The sequence below is a fragment of the Stegodyphus dumicola genome, chromosome 10, assembly GCF_044657685.1.
Source record: "Stegodyphus dumicola isolate Sdum_Otavi_A_Nest chromosome 10, ASM4465768v1".
Lineage (NCBI taxonomy): Eukaryota > Metazoa > Arthropoda > Arachnida > Araneae > Eresidae > Stegodyphus > Stegodyphus dumicola.
The window spans coordinates 135303745-135326195 of record NC_140777.1 but is presented as its reverse complement, the minus strand read 5'-3'; the positions used below and the strand labels follow the sequence as shown (position 1 = coordinate 135326195).

At 31.9% G+C, this 22451-nt stretch overlaps 2 long non-coding RNA genes across 11 annotated transcripts in view; one reads left to right on the top strand and one right to left on the bottom strand.

Annotated features, from left to right (window-relative positions):
- The window catches only part of LOC146995109 (uncharacterized), a 330907-nt gene that overhangs the window by 229146 nt on the left and 79310 nt on the right, over window positions 1-22451 (bottom strand). Inside the window, exon 4 of one of the 7 annotated variants that reach the window (XR_015043558.1) lies at window positions 11898-12849. The exons of the other annotated variants lie outside the window; for them this stretch is intronic. This is a non-coding gene — a long non-coding RNA (uncharacterized LOC146995109). Of the gene's footprint in view, window positions 1-11897; window positions 12850-22451 lie in introns of those variants that run through there. 7 annotated transcript variants of the gene reach the window in all.
- LOC146995110 (uncharacterized) overlaps window positions 6737-22451 on the top strand; it is an 85022-nt gene continuing 69307 nt past the window's right edge. The window contains exons 1-2 of one of the 4 annotated variants that reach the window (XR_015043562.1): window positions 6746-7481; window positions 15987-16192. This is a non-coding gene — a long non-coding RNA (uncharacterized LOC146995110). Of the gene's footprint in view, window positions 7482-15986; window positions 16193-22451 lie in introns of all 4 variants that reach the window. The other 3 variants (XR_015043563.1, XR_015043564.1, XR_015043561.1) reach the window with 3 other exon arrangements.

Genomic DNA, 22451 nt, shown 5'->3' with positions numbered 1-22451 from the left:
TCCTGTAAAATTGCCTTTATTAAAATTCTACTATTAGCTCACACTCTGCCTATATCTTGTTCGAATTTCCAATCGTTCATAAAATACTCAAGTTTATCCACTCGAGTTCAAATACAATTTTTTAAACTTGTAATGTATGACACTTGATATTAATATAAGGTATTTTCTCCCTCCTTCTAGAATGCCTTCATGGTGTAAGGGTTAGTACAACTGGCTCATATTCGAAAGATCCAGGCTCGAGTCTCGAAGAGGGCATTGCTTATTTTTCCTTTCTCCCGCATATATATATATATATATATATATATATAATAATTTATTTCCTAAACAGTATTGATTAATTGATTATATTATCTCCTAAGTTTAATTAAAGTAGAATTATTTTAAAAGCGTGCATCCATACTGGTAAGTTATATTTTGAAAGATGTTTTGAAGTAATTTGAAAGCAAAATGTTAATAATGTTTTAACGGGGACTGGAGTTAAATCATCATGAAGAATAAAATTTCAATTGTAAAAGGAAAAATTAAAACATGTAATCATTGTCATTGATCGGAAATTAGTTGACTTTTCAAGGGGAACAAACCAACTCCCGTTCAATGAACAATAATTGATAAAAATACGTAAATACGAAAGTGTTTCGTCTTTACTCGAGTTATAAGTTAAAGGCAAACCGGCAATTCTAGTCAGGCCAAATATTTCCGCGAATAGAAGGAATTATGAACCAATGCTGATATTCAAAGAACTTATTCTTATGAAGCATTTTAGTCAATTCAATTTGGAGTAAAAATCAATTACTGTAGAGAAATCCTATTTAACTCGAGTAATCGTCCCCGACACTTTCATGTTTATGCATTTGAGTACCATATTATTTGTAGAAATTAAACATTGGAAATTGTCATTATGAAATCGAATTCAAAGTAAAGTTGAAATAAACATAGAAGATTATAAAAAAAGATAAATAATGCAAAATTTGTAAAAACAAATCAAAGACAATATAAAAATAATATAAAAAATAATATAGAAAATAATATATAATAAGAACAGTGAATGTACAGGAAGATATAAAGGCCAGAAAAGGTATTAAGTAACTTACATTCTTTCTAGTGGGGGAGTTGGCAAAGTGTTCTCTTCGTGTCTGACTCAGAAGTGTAGGGTGTCCGAAAATTCTTAACGGCAGTAGGGGCTTTGAATAATATCAGTCGGTAAAACTTGAAGCAATTTATGGTAGTGGGTGGGACTTGGAATTCTTGAGGGATGTATTTTGTGGAGTTCTTATCTGAGAGACACCATCTGTTAAGATTTTTTTGAAAATACTAGTGAATGGAAATTAATTAATTTCTGGCTAATTGTCGTGTCGCAATGATTAAGAATTTAAGAAAGGAAAAAAGCATTTTCACTGTCCAAGAGCTAATAGACAGTTACTTAATACCTTTTCTGGCCTTTATATCTTCATGTACATTCACTGATCTTATTTATATTATTTTCTATATTATTTTTTATATTATTTTTATATTGTCTTTGATTTGTTTTTACAAATTTTGCATTATTTATCTTTTTTTATAATCTTCTATGTTTATTTCAACTTTACTTTGAATTCGATTTCATAATGACAATTTCCAATGTTTAATTTCTACAAATAATATAGTACTCAAATGCATAAACATCAAAGTGTCGGGGACGATTACTCGAGTTAAATAGGATTTCTCTACAGTAATTGATTTTTACTCCAAATTGAATTGACTAAAATGCTTCATAAGAATAAGTTCTTTCAATATCAGCATTGGTTCATAATTCCTTCTATTCGCGGAAATATTTGGCCTGACTAGAATTGCCGGTTTGGCTTTAACTTATAACTCGAGTAAAGACGAAACGGTTACAGCCGAAAACATCGCGGCAAAAACATCGCGGACGAAAACATCGCGGAGAAAACAACGCAAGGCGAAAACATCGTGGGAGAAAACATCGCAGTTCTAAAACATCGTGGTACAAAACATCGTCGTCGAAAATAAAGCGGTTCAAAAACTTCGCAGTTTAAAAATATCGCCGTCGAAAATATCGTGGTAAAAAATAAAGTATCTATTAATCATCGCATGACGATAACATCGCAGACATGCTTTTTTCAGGCTTTAATAACTGTAAATGGATATTCCCATAATGATTTGTGAGCGCAAGTGATGTAAGGAAGGATAATTTTTACTTTCACATTTTTTTATTAACTAATAAATTTTTGCTGAAAAAATAAGAAGGAAACTTAAGCATAGAAAATTAAATGCAACTTAATAGATTATACTTTTTATGAAAAATTACCTGTAAAATCTTTATTAAAAATAATTTATTATGGTCTTTGTTAGTTAACTATGTCGATTTAAAATTCTATTAAGTGCTATAAGTTGCATTAATTTTCTATGCTTAAGTTTCCTTTTTATTTTCTCAGCAAAAATGTATTAATAAAAAATATGAAAGTAAAAATTATCCTTCTTACCCTCTTGCGCTCACGAATCATTATGGGAATATCCATTTACAGTTATTAAAGCATGTCTGAAAAAAGCATGTCTGCGATGTTATCGTCATGCGATGATTTGTAGATACTTTATTTTTTATCACGATATTTTCGACGACTATGTTTTTAAATTGCGAAGTTTTTGAACCGCTTTATTTTCGACGACGATATTTTGTACCACGATGTTTTAGAACTGCGATGTTTTTCTCTTTGCGATGTGTTCTCCCACGATGTTTTGTAGCACGACGTTTTCGCCTTGCGTTGTTTTCTCCGCGACGTTTTCCTCCGCAATGTTTTTGCCGCGATGTTGTCGGCGGACACCAGACGAAACATTTTCGTATTTACGTATTTTTATCAATTATTGTTCATTGAACGGGAGTTGGTTTGATTCCCTTGAAAAGTCAACTAATTTTCGATCAATGACAATGATTACATGTTTTAATTTTCCTTTTACAATTGAAATTTTATTCTTCGTGATGATTTAACTCCAGTCCCCGTTAAAACATTATTAACATTTTGCTTTCAAATTACTTCAAAACATCTTTCAAAATATAACTTACCAGTATTAACCAGTAACTTACCAGTTTTTAGAATTAAAATAAGCAGTGTGGCCAGTATTCCCTTTCACCTCCCTTTGTCACACTGATAAAAAGGCACTTCCATTTCTTGCGTAAATATAAAAACAAAGATACACATACATGTATATGTATGTGTATCTTTGTATACCTATATACAGTATAGATTCACACTTTTAAAATAATTCTACTTTAATTAAACTCGGGAGATAATATAATCAATTAATCAATACTGTTTAGGAAATAAATTATTATTAACTAACTTTGCAGCAATTGCGCAAGTAATAATAACTTGTATTCGCACTAAATGGATTTAAGATCATACAACATTATATATATATATATATAAAACCTAATGACTCTACAGTAAGAACTAAAGATTCGTATAAAATTCTATATAGAGTATAAAATTCTAAATTTAAATCAAGTTGACTCAGTCTAGACCAGTGATTCTCACCAGCTTTTTCCCCATATACCCTTTCCACCATTGCTAAATAATGATCATTCAACCTCTCCTTCCCAAAACTTGAAAAGTAGATATGTGTTTGTTTAAATACGGATTATTTTTTAAGTAAATTAAACAAGTATCAAACATGTTGGTAAATACCAAAATTTGAATAAATGTTCTTTTTTGTATTCATAAACTAAATCTAAATACTTAATACGTAAAGAAAAGGTGGACTAAATTACTCTCTGAAACTTTGAAATTCCCCTTAGGGCTATTCCTCCTGATTGAGGACCCATAGTCTAGCCAGAATTCGTTTTTAATAGTGACTAAATATACAGATAATTTAATTTGTCCCACTTTTCTTATACTAACTTTTGTCACAGAAACTTCGGATTACGTGCATGTTTTTTGAAAATAAAAGACACAAATTTAAAAAAAAATATATGTTTAAAATTTGATGTTGAATTCAAAAACAGTTATTTGGTAGCCAGACCTAATAAACCTAAGAGATCAAATTTGAAGTACACCTTACTTGTTCTTACTAACTTCTGCTTAATGAATTAGAATTATTCTTAGAAAAGAACCTTAAAAACTGGTGAAACATTTCATGCTAGAAAACAAGATATTAGAAACTTTGAACTCATTCAATAGAAGAAAAAAGTTATTCAAAACGTAACTCCATAACAAAACATTTTTTTTCTACTTGATCGTCAACACATGAGGCTTTTAAGAAATACCTCCTACAAGATATGTGGCCACTATTTCTGTGCTGTCAGAATATGAAATTCGTATAAGGAAATCAATGCACTTCGAGGAGAAGAAAATGACCTTAATTTGATAGTTTTTCTACCTAATAAATTTTTACATGTTATGAGTTTCTTTTTCTTAATCTAGGCGAAATAATATTCAACACATAATAACAGCATAAAACCCACAAAAGAAGTGTTCCAGTGAATTTTCAGTTTCTAAATGCTGTTTAAATTTGCTTCAATCAAAGTTTTTGTATATAAATAATTACGGTAAATTGAAATGAACTGTTTTTTAAGCGTTTACAGTTAATCGAGTAATATAATATTTTTATTGAAATAAAAATTATTTTTAATGTGCAAGATTACTTTTCTTACAACGCTGGGCTCATGGTTCTTAAATCCTCTTGTTGCTAAGTTCAGAAACCTGTGTTATTAAAATTATTCGAATAGTTTAACTTTTATTACGGTTTCATATTTTTCATTTTAACTTTCACATGGTTGCGTTTTCAACCATATGAAAGTTAAAATGAAAAATATTACTTGTACGTAAATTTTAATATATGTAATAATTTAATGTTTTTAGAAATAGTTCAGTAGTTTTACTTTTAAACAATGGCTTTGATATAATAACAAGCATGTTTAATTAGTTCATCAAAAAGTTGTTAGAGACACTATCAAATCAGGAACTAGCATATTTTTCCACTCTGCAGTTTTACTGCAAAAACAGTGAATTATCCCTTTAAAAATGGTTAAAAAATATTTAATTCCTTTCATTTTCCAATTATTGAAATTTTTAAAATAATTGAAATTCTAACTAAATCCTTAGACAAAAGGTTATTCAAGAACTATACTAAAGAAATGTAAGAAAGGGGTTAACTTCAGTTACAAGCGGAATTTCAGATAATGTTATTTTCTAGTAGGTAACTAACAAAAAACATTTAAAATCCTCTTTAATTGTTCTCCTGCCACACCCTCCCTTCTGAGGCCTTCTTTGGCGCCCCAGGTTCCATAGGGAATAAAGCAATTAAGCAAGGCTCTCCTCTCTTTAACTGCTTTTTCACACAGCTGGGGGCAAAAGAAAAGGAAGGCAATGGTTTCCTGCCTGAATAGCCAGCGGCCAGTTAGAAAACTACATGACAAAAGCCCACAAGACGAATGCCCACTTAAAACCAGCACACATTTTCAGGAAATCCAAAATAACTATGACTTCCTGAAAAATTTTACGAGTAATTATTATGATTAAAAAAATTAAATTTCAAGTGGGAATGAAATTAATTTATGTAAAATCCAAGTTGTCAAAATTTAACTGGATTATTTGAAACCATGCTTTTTATTCACCATTAAAACGGTGTTTGCGCTTAATCATAATAGAATACTGTACTTTTATTTTTTTTCGTTAAAATGAAAGTTCGGCTTTAATTCTCCATATTAAATTCATATAATGCAAAATTTTCTGTAGTGTTAAATTATTCATAAATTATTCTCTGTATATGATGAAAATTTACATACATATTATACTCCTTATAATTTTGTAGAATTAAAATAAGCTGTGTGGCCAGTATTCCCTTTCACCTCCCTTTGTCACACTTATACAAAGGCACTTCCATTTCTTGCGTAAATATAAAAACAAAGATACATACATGTATATGTTTTTAATTATATTATTTTGATTGACTCTCTGTACTATATATATATATATACGAACTTAATTCAGCCGGAGACGAAAATGAAATGTGTTCCGCTACTTAAATTTATTGTTCAATTATTTCTTATTCATTTATTTTTTATTTTATCTCTATTCATGACGTATATATCGGTGTGGGTTTTTGTTAGTGTGGACTTTTATCAGCGTGCCCTTCTATCTATGTGGGCTTTTATCTGTGTAGGCTTTCATCAATGTGCGCTTTCATCGGTGTGGGTATTAGTCGCGTGGGCAATTATCCCAGTGGGGTCATTTTTGTGGGCTTTTGTCGTGTGCACTTTCGTCCTTTTGTCTGGTCACCGCATGGACTTTATGTATTTCCTTCACAATGCATTTTGCTGTGAAATGACAAACATTGTACAGTTAATAATTAAAAATAAAAGTATGTTTTGACTAACAAAACTAAAGAAAGGAATATTTATACATGATTAATAAAAATTAATTATTCATGTAATATTATATCTAGAGTAAGGTACCATCCTTATACTCATTATTGGAATTGTCGTATATTGATACTTTGATACCCCCCTTACTTTGTTTAAAAATTTGAAATTAGATTCCATTTACTCAAAAACCAGTATTATATTTATTTGTTCCATCTGCTTAGTTACACTTAAGTGCTTAAAGTTCTAGTCATTGACAAGGCATATATAATAAATATGTTTTTCTCCTATCTAAAATATCTATTTGTAAAATATCTTTTGAAGTAAATCTTTTAATTATAATAATGATTAATCTTTTATGTGGTAAGATTATGTAAATTATGTATGGATATTAGATTTAAGTGACTGAAATTTAAAAATTTCAATGGGAAAGTGGTGTTTACTTGGAATATTCCCATGATTCTCGAGTTACCTGGAGTCTTGTTAGACAACAATGCTGCATAAATGTACTAGACCGTTTGGCAGATGAAGCTACTATGTATTTTTCTGCATTGCATGGAAAATAGAGGTGTGTTCTTATACCTGTTACCCATCATCTGGCTCGTAAGTATGAATAAAATATTAAGATACTTATTTATTGATCTTATTTATTGAAAAATATTTTTATGATATAAATCCAGATGTATTGCATAGTTACAAGAACTATCTATTAGTTTTCATGTTAGTTCTAAGCTTTATTGTAAATTTTATTTTTTTACTTTGAAAAAGAATAATTGTGATGAAATATTATATTCTGGACGATTATATATCTCTAAACCACAGAATTTCTAGCAGCAATTTGCCATCAGTGTCAACATTAAAAAATCATTATACTGAATAATTCACCTTATAGCTGTAAACTGCTAATATTTTGATACAATTGGACATATTATTTTAGGATATGTCTCTTAATCTTCTCTTAACTCGTTCCATACTCAAATCATCCCCTTAGAAGCTAAGATTGAGAATACTCGTCTCCTCAAGCAACAAATGGATGCTGTACGAGTCGCATCGGACATGGACCAGCATACACCTCTTACGGCAAAAGCAAACTGTGATACATTGAAAGTACTGGAGCCCCTTAAGGGTAAGTGTGTTTTTAAATATCTCAGTATGCTAAAAAAAACCCTTAGATAGCCTTGCTAATGCTTTTAATGATAATTTTAAGTTAAATATAAAAAGAAAACAACATGAAATCTCGGATAATTCAAACGCTAATTCTAACCACGAGGATGGTAAGCCTATAAGGCATACATACGTATAGTATATTTTTCAGTTGCAATACCTTATTACCACTGAGAAATTTTTTGCGATTCCCAGGACGCCATAATACAGTCAAAAAGTCATTAATTCAGACACCCATAATCCGGACCTCAAAGCTACAAACTTTCTGCGCATGCGTCGCGTTTACGTGTGCTCGTAAGACCTTTACGGCTGTGACTTTGCCTGTGCACATGCGCATAATACGTTTACGCATGCGCGTTTAACGTATAACGGACGGTATAAGCTGAGCTAAAATTATCTAATTCAGTTAATGTTGCAGATTGCGTTGTTCCTTAATCTTCGAATTGGATCAGGCTTATTATTTTTTGCAGACTGTTAGAGCAATTTTATAAAAGTAAGCTTGAACTTTCGATTATGTCAAACAGAATTTCCGATATATATTTACTAATATGTACAGGATCTACAAAGCAAAAGTATGTTTCGAAGTCCATTAAACAAAAAGTGGAATTGCTGCAAAAAATGGAAAAAGGCATATCCTTTGTTTCTTAACCATTCCGAAATCTGTTTATCAATTTCATGCTGCTCTGCGGGGGGGACATCGCAGCGCGCAATGAACTGGAAGTTGATTTGTCAGCACTATCCTTATCTTCAGGGCAAATGTTTTTATTTTATTCGGCTTATAATTCCTTACTAAATGTAGTATTTCATCTCGATGTATTCCGTCTTTGATATGATTTAAATCAAATTCCTTGTCATTATAAATATCACAAGTACACATCAAATAGTTTTCTGGTTGCAATTTTCTAATTTCGACTATGCTTAATGTATGCTTTACGCATGTGCTTGTTGAAAGAAATGTTTAATAAAGTAAACAAATAAATATTAAGCTTTTTTTTTGTAAATTTTGATACCCTTTAGATCATAATTGTTCTTTATTTCATAAATAACGGTTTCATATTTTTAATTGTATAATTTCTTCATGCCATCTTGCCAGATTTAAACTGATGATCTATAATCCGGAATCGCCAAAGTCCCGACGAGTCCGGATTAACTACTTTTGACTGTATTTACAAAAATTCTGTGGAACCCAATAAGTACTGCGCAAATCCGACACATGCGTGAGTGAAACTGTCAATTTTTTCTTTTGTACACTTGCAGTTTTAGGTCACTACATTTAATTTCTAATTTTAAGACATAGAACAATGTGAACATTTTAAATAAGTAACAGATGAAATGACAGCGTCACGTGCAAAGCAAGAAAAATGAACGTTTCTATTATAAAATGAAGGCGTCGAAACGGATTCATTTTTTTTTTCTTTGTCTGTATTGCCATATCTATTTTAAGATGTATTGTATTATGTAAAAATATTTGGTAATTGTAAAAGTATTATAATAAATTAAAGAAATATCAAAACTGCTAAAATTCTAGGCAACCCCCTGCTGCAAGTCCAGCGACTCCAGTTTAAGAAACCCTGGTATAGACAGACAACCCGGCGAAATTACGCCCTAATTGAGATACAGACATAAAACTTATATCAAAATGATGGGGCATGCATTTGCAGTTGAAAGCAGCAAAACGCATCAAAATGGATCATTAACTTTCGAGTCGTGTGATTTTGATGCGGCTTGCTGCTTTCAAAAGCATTTTCCTACAACTTGCATCCTATTTGAGATGCAGATATAAAATTTGTGGAGCATGAAATTGCTATTGAATGCAGGAAACCGCATCAAAATCGGACAATCGGTTCCCGTGTAAAACAGATTTTAAAAAACTGTAATTCTTAGAGATGCATCAAATTTCATTGCCATGAAAAATATATTTCGTCCTCTGGACCCTGAAAACGATACTAATTATGTCCAGAATGCAGTTAACACTGTAAATCAACGAAGCACTTCAAGTCAAAATTTACCTACACCACCACAACCAAAAGTTGTTCCTCCAGTCAAAAATTCTACAATGATATAACCAGGGCAAACAAGTCCACAATACCAATTTTAAATCATATCAAATCCGAAGAACACAGGAAAAGGCCTAAAACCATCCTCAGAGACATACAATAAAGGTTTTTGATAAACGTTTAATTACTGTAAAGGCCCTTATTTTTGCAGGCCGTAATTTTCACAAAAATGAATATATCGGTGATTTCGCGAGTTGAAAATTTCACGAATTTTATATGAACAGAACAGAAAGTTGAAAAATTTTAAAAGTACTTAAGTAAAGTTGGGGGAAAAAAAAGTATTTCGCAAAGCTTTGATTTTTGCGATTACGACGGGCTCACGAAAATAAGGGCCTTTACACCAGTTTAAAAAAGACCCAAAAAACTAATTAATTATTCTTTAACTAATTATTGTAATATACCTAATTGCCTAGCTTAGCACCAAAAATTGGGAAAATTAAAACCACTACTAAACCCCCGGATAGCTGTTCCTGTAGTTTTAAATTGTCTCCAAAGTCGTGAAACGATGCTGTGAGCAATTCCGATCTCTGCAGCCACACTTGTCACACGGCGGCCTTCCTCCAACTTCCCAATGACCTCGGGTAAAAGCATCCAGATGTCATCTAACAGATTGATTATTCGCCATTTCTCGCCGAGGCAGCAACTCAGTGTGATTTTAACTGCTATACGGTGTGCAATCTCTTTGCCAGAAATACTGATCTTTCACCGAGAACATGCTTTATACAACTCAGACACTCCCCCATTATGTCTACCTGCATATCTGCGCAAGTGCTACCGTAGATCACCTTACTTAATCTCGGGATTGGTCTTTCTGTCCGCTCTGCCTCTTCGTTCAGCTGATATGCTAATTTTTCGACTTCGTCCTTAATTTTTGCACACCAGTGTATTTCACGTGCTATACACAGGATAAGGTACAACCCAGGAACCTGGAAATGATGTGTGTCTTTGTACCCTTCTAAAGGAGTATGGATTGAAAACAGCCTAGGCCTTCCCCGTAGCACACTGTAAATCACACTTCACCCAATAGGATTACTCCTCTGCCAGCCAACAGAAGTTCAACAAGCTCCCGCCTACCACCTGACTACTGAACCATTCAGCCTTGAATAGTCGAGGAAAGGGGGAAGAAAAAAGAAGAAAAGGGCTTTTTCTTCTCTCTCCGCCCCCGATTGCCTCTGCTGCTCACACTCCAACTAGCTCTAGGTTTTAACTTCAAAACTCATCATCTTATATTTGCTGCAAACTCTGCCATTACTACTGATTATAATGTCACAATTGCTTTCATTTCATTTCACTGCCATAACTGCTCTTCGAATTTTTATTTTTACGAACTTCAGCAACATTATTTCTTTAACATTCGTAAAAGTATTAACTTACTACACTGGGATAAGGCTATGCCCAGGAACCCACTACAACTGAACATTAGTTCATCGAGGAAGGGCATACTCTAAATGAAGCTGCAGATGTCCAAATAAAAAAGGAAAAGAAAACCTATTCACAATAAATTGTTTCAACAAAGGAAACGATTGTGTGATTTTAGATGACAGTCGGAGAGTATTAGTATCAAATATTTTATTTCATCATACCACCAACAAATATTTTCTTTTGTTTCAGAAGCCCATCAAAAACTTACATGACAGCAAATGCAAATCTAGTATAAATAACGTTTATGTTGCTAAAATAAATTCTGATTTCCAAAGATGGCCTGTTTCTCGCATTGTTGGTAAATCATGGTTGATGGGCATTAAGAATGGTCTTTCCTCTAATTCACTGGACACACACAAATTAGCAGCACGTTGGTGTTAATTCTTTTTAATTCTGTATTAAAATATACAACTTTAAACTTAGTTGACATATGCGGCATTTGAAGTGCAAATAATAAAAATTTTTCTTAAATACTATGCTTTGTTGCTTATCTTTTAGAAATTTAAAGACCTGGAATTCTGCAATTCTGAGTAAAAAATGAAAATAAAAAACAATTAACACCAACAAAAACTTGTGGTAACATGACAGACAAATTATTACAAATACTACAAAAGATCATGCCTTTTCATTTTATTTAACCATATGTTAAAGCAGTATTCTTTATTAGACCTGGAAAAGTTAGAAACAGGAATATATTTTACTACAAAAACTACACGACAATTTTGAAATTAGAAGCTTTTCTGTATGAATTCCACTCTAAAACAATGCAAGTGCAGTCTTGACGATAAGAAAGTCAAATTTATTGAAATTTAAATTTGTATTTCCATTTTAATTTTCATTTTCCTAAAAACATTTGTCAACTTTGCAGGATTTCATCTTCAAGTATATATGTACAGACATTTAAAGTTCTGATGTATTAACATCTCGTGGAAATACACCTATCCCTCGATTTATACAGTACTTACCTGTTTTACATGATTTCAGTTTTACACAGTTTAAAAATTAACAGATTTCAAAAACTTAGTAAAATAGTATTTGCTGCATAAATGCAAATACATACATTTGAAGTCATTTTTTAATCTCATTTCTTTGGTAACACTGGTGGCAACAACAAGGATGGGGATTCCCTGTGTTAGGAGAATCTCAATAGTATGTATATGTATTTCATAACAGTAAAATTTTAAATTATATGGTTCACGCGAACTAATGCAGTATCAGTATTTTAGCAGCAAGGATTACATCATTTTTATCTACATATCTGAATGTTTACTAGCAAGTTTTCAACATTTATAGTTTTTGTGGCATTTTTTATAATTTATGTAAATTTTTTAAAGTATTATAATGCCAAAACGATTTTTAAAAAAAAATCAAAAATGAAATTAGAAGCAAAAATTAAAATATTAGATCATCTATGTAATAGAGAAGGAGTAACAAATGTTGCTAAATTTTACTCCATGAATGAAGCCACAATAAGGACAATTAAAAAAAAAAATGAAGACTCTACTAGAAAAAGAATTAGATATGGGTAGAAGACGAAAATTTAAAATGGATTCCAATTGATACTGATGCTATTAGAAACAAGGCTTTAAAAATTTATAAAGCACTTAAGAATCGGTCACTATCGACTTTGTCAGATGAAAAAAAGGTATCTTTTTCCACAAGTCATGGTTGGTTTGAGAGATTTAATAATATTTAAACAAAGGCATTCTTTACATAATCTAAGATTGAAAGGAGAAAGTGCATCTGCTGATTCGAATGTAACAACAATATCCAGCAAAATTTGCTGAAATCAATTGCCACGATCTCCTACATTTCTGATCAGATCTTCAATGCTGACGTGTCTACGTTGTTCTGAAAAAAAAAAAAAATACAGTCAAAAGTCGTTAATCCGGACTCGTCGGGACTTCGGCGATTCCGGATTATCGATTTTTCCGGATTATAGATCATCAGTTTAAATCTCGTAAGATGGCATGCAGAAATTCTAAAATTAAAAATATGAAACCGTAATTTATGAAATAAAGAACAATTATGATCTAAAGGGTATCAAAATTTACAAAAAAAAAAGCTTAATATTTATTTGTTTACTTTATTAAACATTTCTTTCAATGTAAGTTGTTTAAGTTGCTTCATTTTATGTGATACTAATACTTTCTCTTTAATTCTATAAACAGACATAATTTCTTTTCAGTTAAAGAGTTCTGCTGTTCAAGTCCCGTTAATTGCTGTGCCGAGAATACCGACTAACTGGTCAATGGAAATTTTTTCGTTTTCACTAACCTCTCTGTCACATTCTTCATGTCTTTATCCATTTTTTTCAGCAATTTCACTTTTTGTTTGTTGGACATTGAAACATACTTTCGTTTTGTAGATCCTTTGGAAGTTCCAGCATCGGAAATTCTATTTGACATAATCGAAAGTTCAAGTTTACTTTTATAAAATTGCTCTTACAGTCTGCAAAAAATAATAAGCGGGATCCTATTCGAAGATTAAGGAACAACGCAATCATTAACATTAACTGAAATAGATAATTAGATAATTTTAGCCTACACCGTCCGTTATACATTAAACGCGCAGGCGAAAACGTATTCTGCGCTTGCTCACACGCATATGCGCAGTAGTCAAGTTCTTACGCGCTCGCGTAAAACGCCTGTGCGCATGTGCTAACGCGGCACATGCGCAGAAAGTTTTTAGCTTTGAGGTCCGGATTATAGATCATTCCGGATTATAGGTGTCCGAATTAACGACTTTTGACTGTACCTTGCAAATCAGCTAGTGGTCATAAGGTAGTGAAAAGTCATACAATTTTTTTCTGTTGCAATGCTTCAGGCAATTATATAATGAAACCATTGGTTATTAACAAATCAAAAACACCATGTTCATTTAAAGGAACAAATATAAATAACCTTCCCTTTTATTGGATGCCTAACAGGAAAGCACGGGTCACTGCCATAAGGTTCAATGAATGATTTCTTACCATGTTTGTCCCAGATGTCAAAAATTATTTAGGTAAAAAAGGATTGCCTTTTAAGACTCTTCTTTTAATAGATAATGCACCTGGTCATCTTCAAAATTTACAACACAAAAAAGTAGAAATAGTCTTTTTGCCCAAAAAATACAACTTCTTTATTACAGCCATTGAATCAAGTAATATTTTCTGGCTTTTACAACATTGTGTATATCAAACAAACCTTTAGGTATATTTTAGAAAAAATGGAGAATAATGAATCTTACTCTTATGGATGCTTGGAAGAAATTTACAATCTTAGATTGTGTTGGACTGTCATATACTCAGATTAAACAATCAATGCTCAACGCATGCTGGAAAGCAATACGCTGGATGTTGCTAAAGATGAGAATGATAGATTACCATTAGAGTGTGAATATTCTCAGATCACTAAATTGGCTCAAACTGTAGTAGGAGAAGGTTTTGAGGATTTAGCTCAAGCATATATTAAAGGAATAATGGTTGATGAAGAACTAAATGAGGATGAGTTAGTTAACATGATTCATGAAACAAATAAACATGATGAAGACCAATCTGAACCAGCTGCATTCACAGCTAAAGTCATCAGTGTAGGACTTGAATTGGGAAGAAAATTAGGTAATCATTTTTTACAATATGACACAAATGTCGAATGAAATCTCCGATTCCAAGGGGAGCTTAGTAAGTGTTTAAATCTATATACGGATGTTTAAAAAGATTTAGGGGGACAAAAAAACAACAGGCAATTGTTAATTATGGATTTCATCATGAAGTCTAGTCGATGTGAGATCTCCCCTAATTTATCATCTATTGAAGCAGAATCGTATCACGAATACTCAAGTGATGAAAGAGACATCATACCAATCAAGAAGAAAAAACTAATAATTCATGAAAGTGATGTCAGTCCAAAATCAACTCTAAATATGAGAATATTTGTAGAAATTTCCTGTTCTTTCAATTCGAGCCACAATTTTTCATAAATGCTACATACTTTCATTACATTATCAGGTTGCATACTTCTGATGTCTGTGTAATTTATTTAATTGATGATGTAATTTATTTAATTGATAACTAAATATACTCGATTATGTTTTCACAAGGCTTGCTAATGTTTTTTTAAATAACACGAAAATAATCATGCAATGCAATAAAAATAGAACATCATTTTCCTGCCTCAGAATATACTACTAATAACAGGTTGTTTAAAGAGCAAAATATACAAAATTTAAATTAAATAATTATTTCCTTTTACTCAGTTGAATATACATTTAATTCATAAACATGTATATGCAGATAAAATTAGCTATGTCAATAAAGTTCTGCAAAGAATAATGAACGTGATCCTATTAGTTAAGTGTTGCAACTTTATTTCATATGAAATATTTTCTATATAGTCATTCCTTAAAAGTAGTCTCTGAATAATTAAACCAATTAAATTTGTTTCTAAATGTACTTGGGTTAATTGATAAAAGCAAGGCTTTTTTTTAAATGGCAAGCTGATTTTTAATTGATTTCATACTTAGATACATCATTATACATACATTAATAAAATAAATAAAATTCTAATTATGTTAGGGCAGTTTCCATTTTGCTGGTGTATACTAAAGAAAATTTTACAGATAGCATTTTTAACAAAAACGCTGTTTATGATCATTTAAGATTTAAAAATAAATAAATAAATAAATAAAGAGAGAGAGAGATTATTTTGTAAGTATTCATCAAGAATATTTCTTCCAATTTATGTTTTCGAAGAAACGCCTTTATTACACCAAAGTAAAAAAAAATTATCCCTCTACCAAAACTTAAATCTGTATCGATTAAAAAAGAACAGTAATGCGTATTTAATAAGAACACAGGAATAAATTGTATTAAAACTCAAATCTATTTGTAAATTGTTCTTCTCTAAACTTATGCTTTGAACCTGAAATATTTTGAATGAAATAGTGCTTTTTTATTTATTTTAAGACTTGATCTATTTTAAATTTACCTAAAATAATTATTTTAGCTTTTCAAGAGTTTCTTTTACATTGCTGAATTTGATGAAGGTGTACAAACGGTGCCAAATTCTTGGTTTTGGGCTGATATGGATAAATGACATATGTAATATGAAAAAATGAATCAAACTGAACAAAATGATTGCATCACATCAAGCCCCAGATTATTGAGAACTTTGGCAATTTCACCGGGTTCTCTAAATTTTTGCATCGACAAGTATGATATTTTCTATAATTATGTGTTCTTGTTGCTCATTTTTCTCACTGTATAATTTAGAAAGCTGAATAGAGCATGGAAAATGCTGTTATGAATGACATCAGTACCAAAATATTTTTAAAATATAGTAACATCTCCATTTTTAGTACTTTTATCCATAAATTATTAGTACGAGTTGGTAGTTTGGTTTTTGAATCTTAACATTATTTTAATTACCAGACTAGTTGTTTAAAAATAGGAATGCATGTATTAAAAAATTCAAAAATTAACAATCATATCAGGATATAATATATATTTGCTTTAACATTTAACTGCATTTTTTTTATACAAATTTGATGCTCTCAAAATCTATTCGGTCACCTTAATTTTGCAGTGGAAAAATAATGAAATAGTATAATCCTACAATTCGAAACCATAAAAATTCTATTTGATTTATTTATTGAATAAATTGTTGCAAAATATCTGAAATTTGCAGAATTTTATAAAATAATGTAGCCATGACTGTTAATTTAATTTTACATCAAATATTTCGATAATTATACATGAGCAAATAAATGCTGCTAGAACATTTAGATGTTTAATCTAACATTAAACGATTATTTAATTCATTCTTTTTGCTTTATGTTAAATTATTGTTTATGAGTGATAACGGAAATTTAAAATTTTCAGTGAAAAAGGCATAGAAAAGTTAAAGTTGGCTATGAAGTTTTCAGACATCGAAAAGTGCAGAATTTGGTGCGGAAACAACAACAACAACAACAAAAAAAAAAAAAAAAAAAAAAAAAAAAAAAAAAAAAAAAACACCAGCGATTTAAATTCTCCGATTCTTCAGATGAGTAAAAAAAGTAAACAAGTAAAAAACAGTAAAAAAGTACTATAGTAAAAAAGCTAGCAGAGCTGTGCTTGCCATTGCTACCAGAGTGCACACAAGGAAAATATTTTCAACCAGAATTTTCTGCATCTGTTTTAGCTAGTCCTCACTGCAAATCTGAGGACTAATACTCCAAAAGCAGGCTCATCAGAAAGACCCAATAAAGGTTTCGTACTGTTGCATTCCTGTACAGGTTCATGCAATTTGGAGTGATTAACGATGACACTTAATAAACACACAATGTATTTGCCAGTATTATTCAGGACATCTCCAAAAACATGTTTACAGTCGTCCAAAAACTGCGACAAGCACATTGAAACAATCAGCAACAGAGCCTTTAGGCTGTAACAGTGAAGACAGCTTCACAGCAAAGTGCTAGAGTACAGCTCCCGACTAGGTTCAGTCTTCTCAGAACTCGACGTACTGTCGAGATTCTCGACGCTACAACTCGCGATGCACTCCACAATAAGCACTAGAATACAGCTTCTGACTCAGTTCAATCGTTCTTGGAGCTCAACACACTCCAAGATAAGACTCGATGATGCACTAACTCGTGATACATTAAGAGACTCTCTCTACGCACTCCCCAATCAACTCAATACTAGACTGAAAATCAACTCGATAGACTCGAGATACTACTGCTACTCCGCATACAGGCAGGGTTTATATAGCTTTTAGCATGCATTCGAGAACATTCTAAGTCAAACCAGTAAGAACTCGTTCTAAATGGTTCTCCATCCGTCTACGGCATATTGCCAATTTCGCTGAAAGATGTTGCCAAATGGGTGATTTCTCGCCAAATCTAGCAAATCCTAAACCTGCTTTGTGGGAAATCTATCTTACCGCAGCTAGAAATTTTTTAACAGTAACTTTCTGAATTTGCCAATAGTCAATTTTTTAAAAGTGTTCTGTTTTCAGGTTTTTAGAATAATTATGTAATAAAGACACAATAACACGCCGAATAAATACTAATTCAGAAGTCAAACAACAAAAATCAGCGTTATATTTACAAAATTTTCACAGTGACTGTTTACTGTGAAAATTTTGTAAATATAACGCTGATTTTTGTTGTTTGACTTCTGAATTAAATATGTAATACCCTGACCTTTTCTCTTCTGCAGAACTTCAACATCTAATCTTAAAAAATTTAAATTCTTTATCAAGTAGATTACAAATATTGCAAGAAAAGGTGGAGTTGCTGAAAACTCCTAACTGTGCAATCAACCGAAAAATTCAGAATTAAATATATTCCAATTAAAAACTGAATTAGAACTTCAATTTTTAGAGAGAATGTTTCTCAACAACATAGCTCCTGTGGTATTGTAAAATAATATTTTACATTAATCCTAATAGTTTTTTTTTTTTTTTTTTATTTTGTTTACTTTTTGCACACATTTTCATTTTATAAAGTAATTTCTGTTACGTTTTTGCTTAAATGAAATTTTCTATTTCAGTATTATCTTATTTTCTTTATATAAAAACTAACTGCAGAAAATGTACTAAAATACAAATATGGAACTCAAAGCAATGAAAACGTTATTATTTTATAAATAAGTTTCCATTACATTTGCATTTTATTTTGAGGAAAGTTAGATTTCTTGAGTGTTCTGTGAAGTTGAAATAATTTTCTTAAATGATAGAATAAGAAATCTTGTTGGTTATGCATTTATAGATTAAAGTCAATTTTTATTTATATATTTATTTATTTAGGTCAATGAATTGAAACATATTAATGTTAAAGGAGACTAACGTAAACATATTAATAGTAAACGTAACAAATATTTTGAAGTGATGTCGGACACGCTAGCCGAAGAGTACAGTTGGGTAAGTGAAAAAAAAAGGGGGGCATTTAAATCCCTGAAGTTATCATAGGATATTTTACATAAGTCAACATTTATAAATATATTTTTATGTACATCATCATTTACAAAATATCTTGATAACTTACATTACGTATAATATGAAATCTGCCAAATTAAGTCACACCCAGCACCCGTAGCTCTCAGCCTGAGTCAAATCTTAATTATTCAAAAAATCGAATAAAATAAGACCAGACTTCCATGAATAGTGCATAGTGCTACTAAATGCATATGTGACCATCCCAGAAGAAATAAAGCAGGTAGATATTAGCATCTGGAAAGATATCCCAATGCATGAAGGAAGAGTAATATATTTAGTGTATGAACCTGTTATGTCAAGAAGACTTTAAATGAATTAGAAGACAACATAAAATAGCAGTTTTATCTGATCGCAAATGTTTAAAATGTTATTTAAAATGTCTAACTTTTTTTTATTCTTAAAATGATGTTTAATCCTCATTTGTTCTGCTATTTAATTTTTATGATGTATTGTTACTTAGTTTGTTATCTATCCATTTGTCAGTAATTGAGCTGAATTAAGTAAAGCTTTGTTCTTTTACATTATATTTTACCGCTCGATCAGGCCGACTGCCGTACCAAAGCACTCGGGTTCGAATCTCGAAAAAGGTTCGGGGGTTGTAAATGCATAGTGTCTGTGCATCATGGGGGCACCCAAAATATGCTGCAAGCCGAAAAGTTCTTTCAAGAAGCTGATCGTAGGGAAAGAGAACATGAAAATCCTTGGACTCGTCCTCCGTGTGATAGTTGCATCGCAAAAATGTTATGGTTTTTAATTAATTGACTTTCTGTTTAAATATGCAGTAATTATAATTAAAAATTCACAAGTAAATTTTCCATTTAATGTATTTTTTAGAGATAGTGCAAACTCATCTCCCTGCAACAATTGAAAAGAAAGGTGCTACTATAACAGTTAATCTCAAAAAGGTTGGTGGGTGGTAAATGTATAGTGTCTGTGCAGCATGGGGGCACCCAAAATATGCTGCAACAAAGTTGCTACTACACTCATGTCCATAAATTAAGGATAATTCGGAGTCACGCGGAAATCGAACTCTAAAATATACTAAAATATCACCTGTAACATCACAACACACATCTTCAAGAATCATATGCAAATTTTAGGAAGTAACCAGATGACACCGATGGTACTTCACAATGACGAGAATGTAAGAAAGTGATATATAACGAATACAGGCAAAGAAGTAAAATTGTTCGCAGGCACTTTATAAGCATTTCAGTGCAATAACCGACAAAGGACGCATTTGGATGATTTTTTACGTGGTAGAATTATCGGCCGTCTGGAATGTGGGCGTACCCAACTGGAAGTATCAGACAAACTTGGAATTGCCCAGAGTGTCATCTCCAGGCTTTGGCAACGATTCCCAGATGATGGTAATGTGAGTAGACGTTACAGCACAGGTCGCCCCAGAGTTACAGCGCCGAATAAGGACCGGTATTTGGCAGTTACTGCCAAAACAAACAGGTGGAGCACAGCCTGAGACCTGCCTCGTCAGCTCTCTTCAGCCACTGGTACGACAATTTCAAGGCAGACCGTGTACAGACGCTTAGGGCAGATTGGTTTATATGTTCGTAGACCTGTCAGATGCGTTCCACTTACTGCAACTCACTGTCGCCTGCGGTTAGCCTGGAGTAGAGAGCATGCACTGTGGACACCGCAACAGTGGGCTTGTGTGATGTTTTCCGACGAGTCCAGGTTTAGCTTGCAGTCTGATTCTCGCCGGACTTTCATATGGAGAGCTCCAGGTATTCGTTACCACCAAGAAAGCATCATTGAACGACACCGTTACAGTGGTGTAGGAGTGCTCGTTTGGGGTGGAATTATTCTGGGTTCCAGAACTGACCTTCATGTTCAAATTGGAATCATGACAAGCCATATCTATCGGGACGTCATTCTGGAACAACATGTACATTTGTTTCGGGGTGCCATGGGCACACAATTTGTTTATGGATGACAACGCCAGTCCTCACCGTGCAAATATCGTAAGCGAATGCCTTCAATCGGAGGATATCACCCGTACAGACTGGCCAGCATTCTCACCAGACTTGAACCAGTAGAACACGTGTGGGACATGCTTGGCCGACGAGTTGCAGCCCGTCAACCTCCTTCTACATGTCTACCGGAACTTCGGAGTGCATTGCTTTTTGAGTGATGTAATATCCCCCAAGATCAGATCGATAATTTGATACTCAGATGCCTAGGCGTTGTACGGACTGTATTGCATCGTCTGGGAGACATACAATGTATTAACAATCAAACCAACCATGTAATATTGGTTTTTTGTAAATAAGTTTTTTTTTTTTTTTTTTTTTTTTTTTTTTTTGGTAATTTGCTCCAGGGAGAAAAAAAATCGCTAATTTTTTTAATAATATCAAACATATAGCATCTGTTTTTGCTCTTTACCTTTTGTTTAATAAATAAGCTTTACAAATAAGTCAAATTTGTTTTGCTTCTAACTTTTCCTTTGCCTGATTTTGCATTATCCTTAATTTATGGACATGAGTGTATAACAGCGAGTACTTTTGTGTACAGAAGCTGTCTTGAAAGCTTAGAATCTAAAATTTTAAGTTTGTATTTGTTTTTACTGAATTGTAAGTATTATAAATTCATATGTTTGGAAGCGTCCGAGTTTCAAAAATAATAAAAGTATAAATGATAAATAATAAAGCTTCAAAATAGTAAATCAAACAATCATCAAAATGTTTAGTACCTATTTAAAAATTTGGAGCTTTCTTTCAATTTTAAAGTAATTTAAAATTTAATAAATAGCTTTAAAACTCTTGCCAGTGACTGCTCATCTCAATGCATATAATAGCATTATAATTTTTTATAATAATAATGCATATTTTGTTTAATTTCATGAGGCTGAAGGAGACATTGTAAACTTATATTATGAATACGAGTCATATTTTGTAAAATTCGATGAAAGGCCATTCGAAAAACATGTATACATTGACAGAATTGCCGATATAAATAAAATATGTTATTAACAATATTAACTTCTTATTAATTAAGAAAAGGCTGCATTAAATATATTAAAAGGATCTTCTAAAATTTTTGCAGGAAATGAATTTAAGTTTCTCTTAAGTGAATGGATATTTTTATATCTTTATTACCGTATTTGCAGGCACATAAGGCACATCCCCCTTTTTTTATACACATTTCATTATAATGAATTTACAGTATTTTAAATATAAATACAAAGTAATACTTTATACCCACAATTCATCTGGGGAAGAGCTTTTAATTTTCTTCATCAAAACCTAAACACTCATCACCATAGCTAAATGAAAAGTCACTTGAAACCTCTCCTAAATCAGCATTCGAGTCCTCATACAACAGATTGTCCTCTGTACCATCCAGTGTATTAATAATGCCACACTTCATACATGATTTAACCTCTGCCTCTGTTTTCACAGCATCCCAAGATGCTTTGACCCATTCACAAACTTTCCAAATGTTAGGCCTTCCCCTTCTTCTTGATGGTGTAAC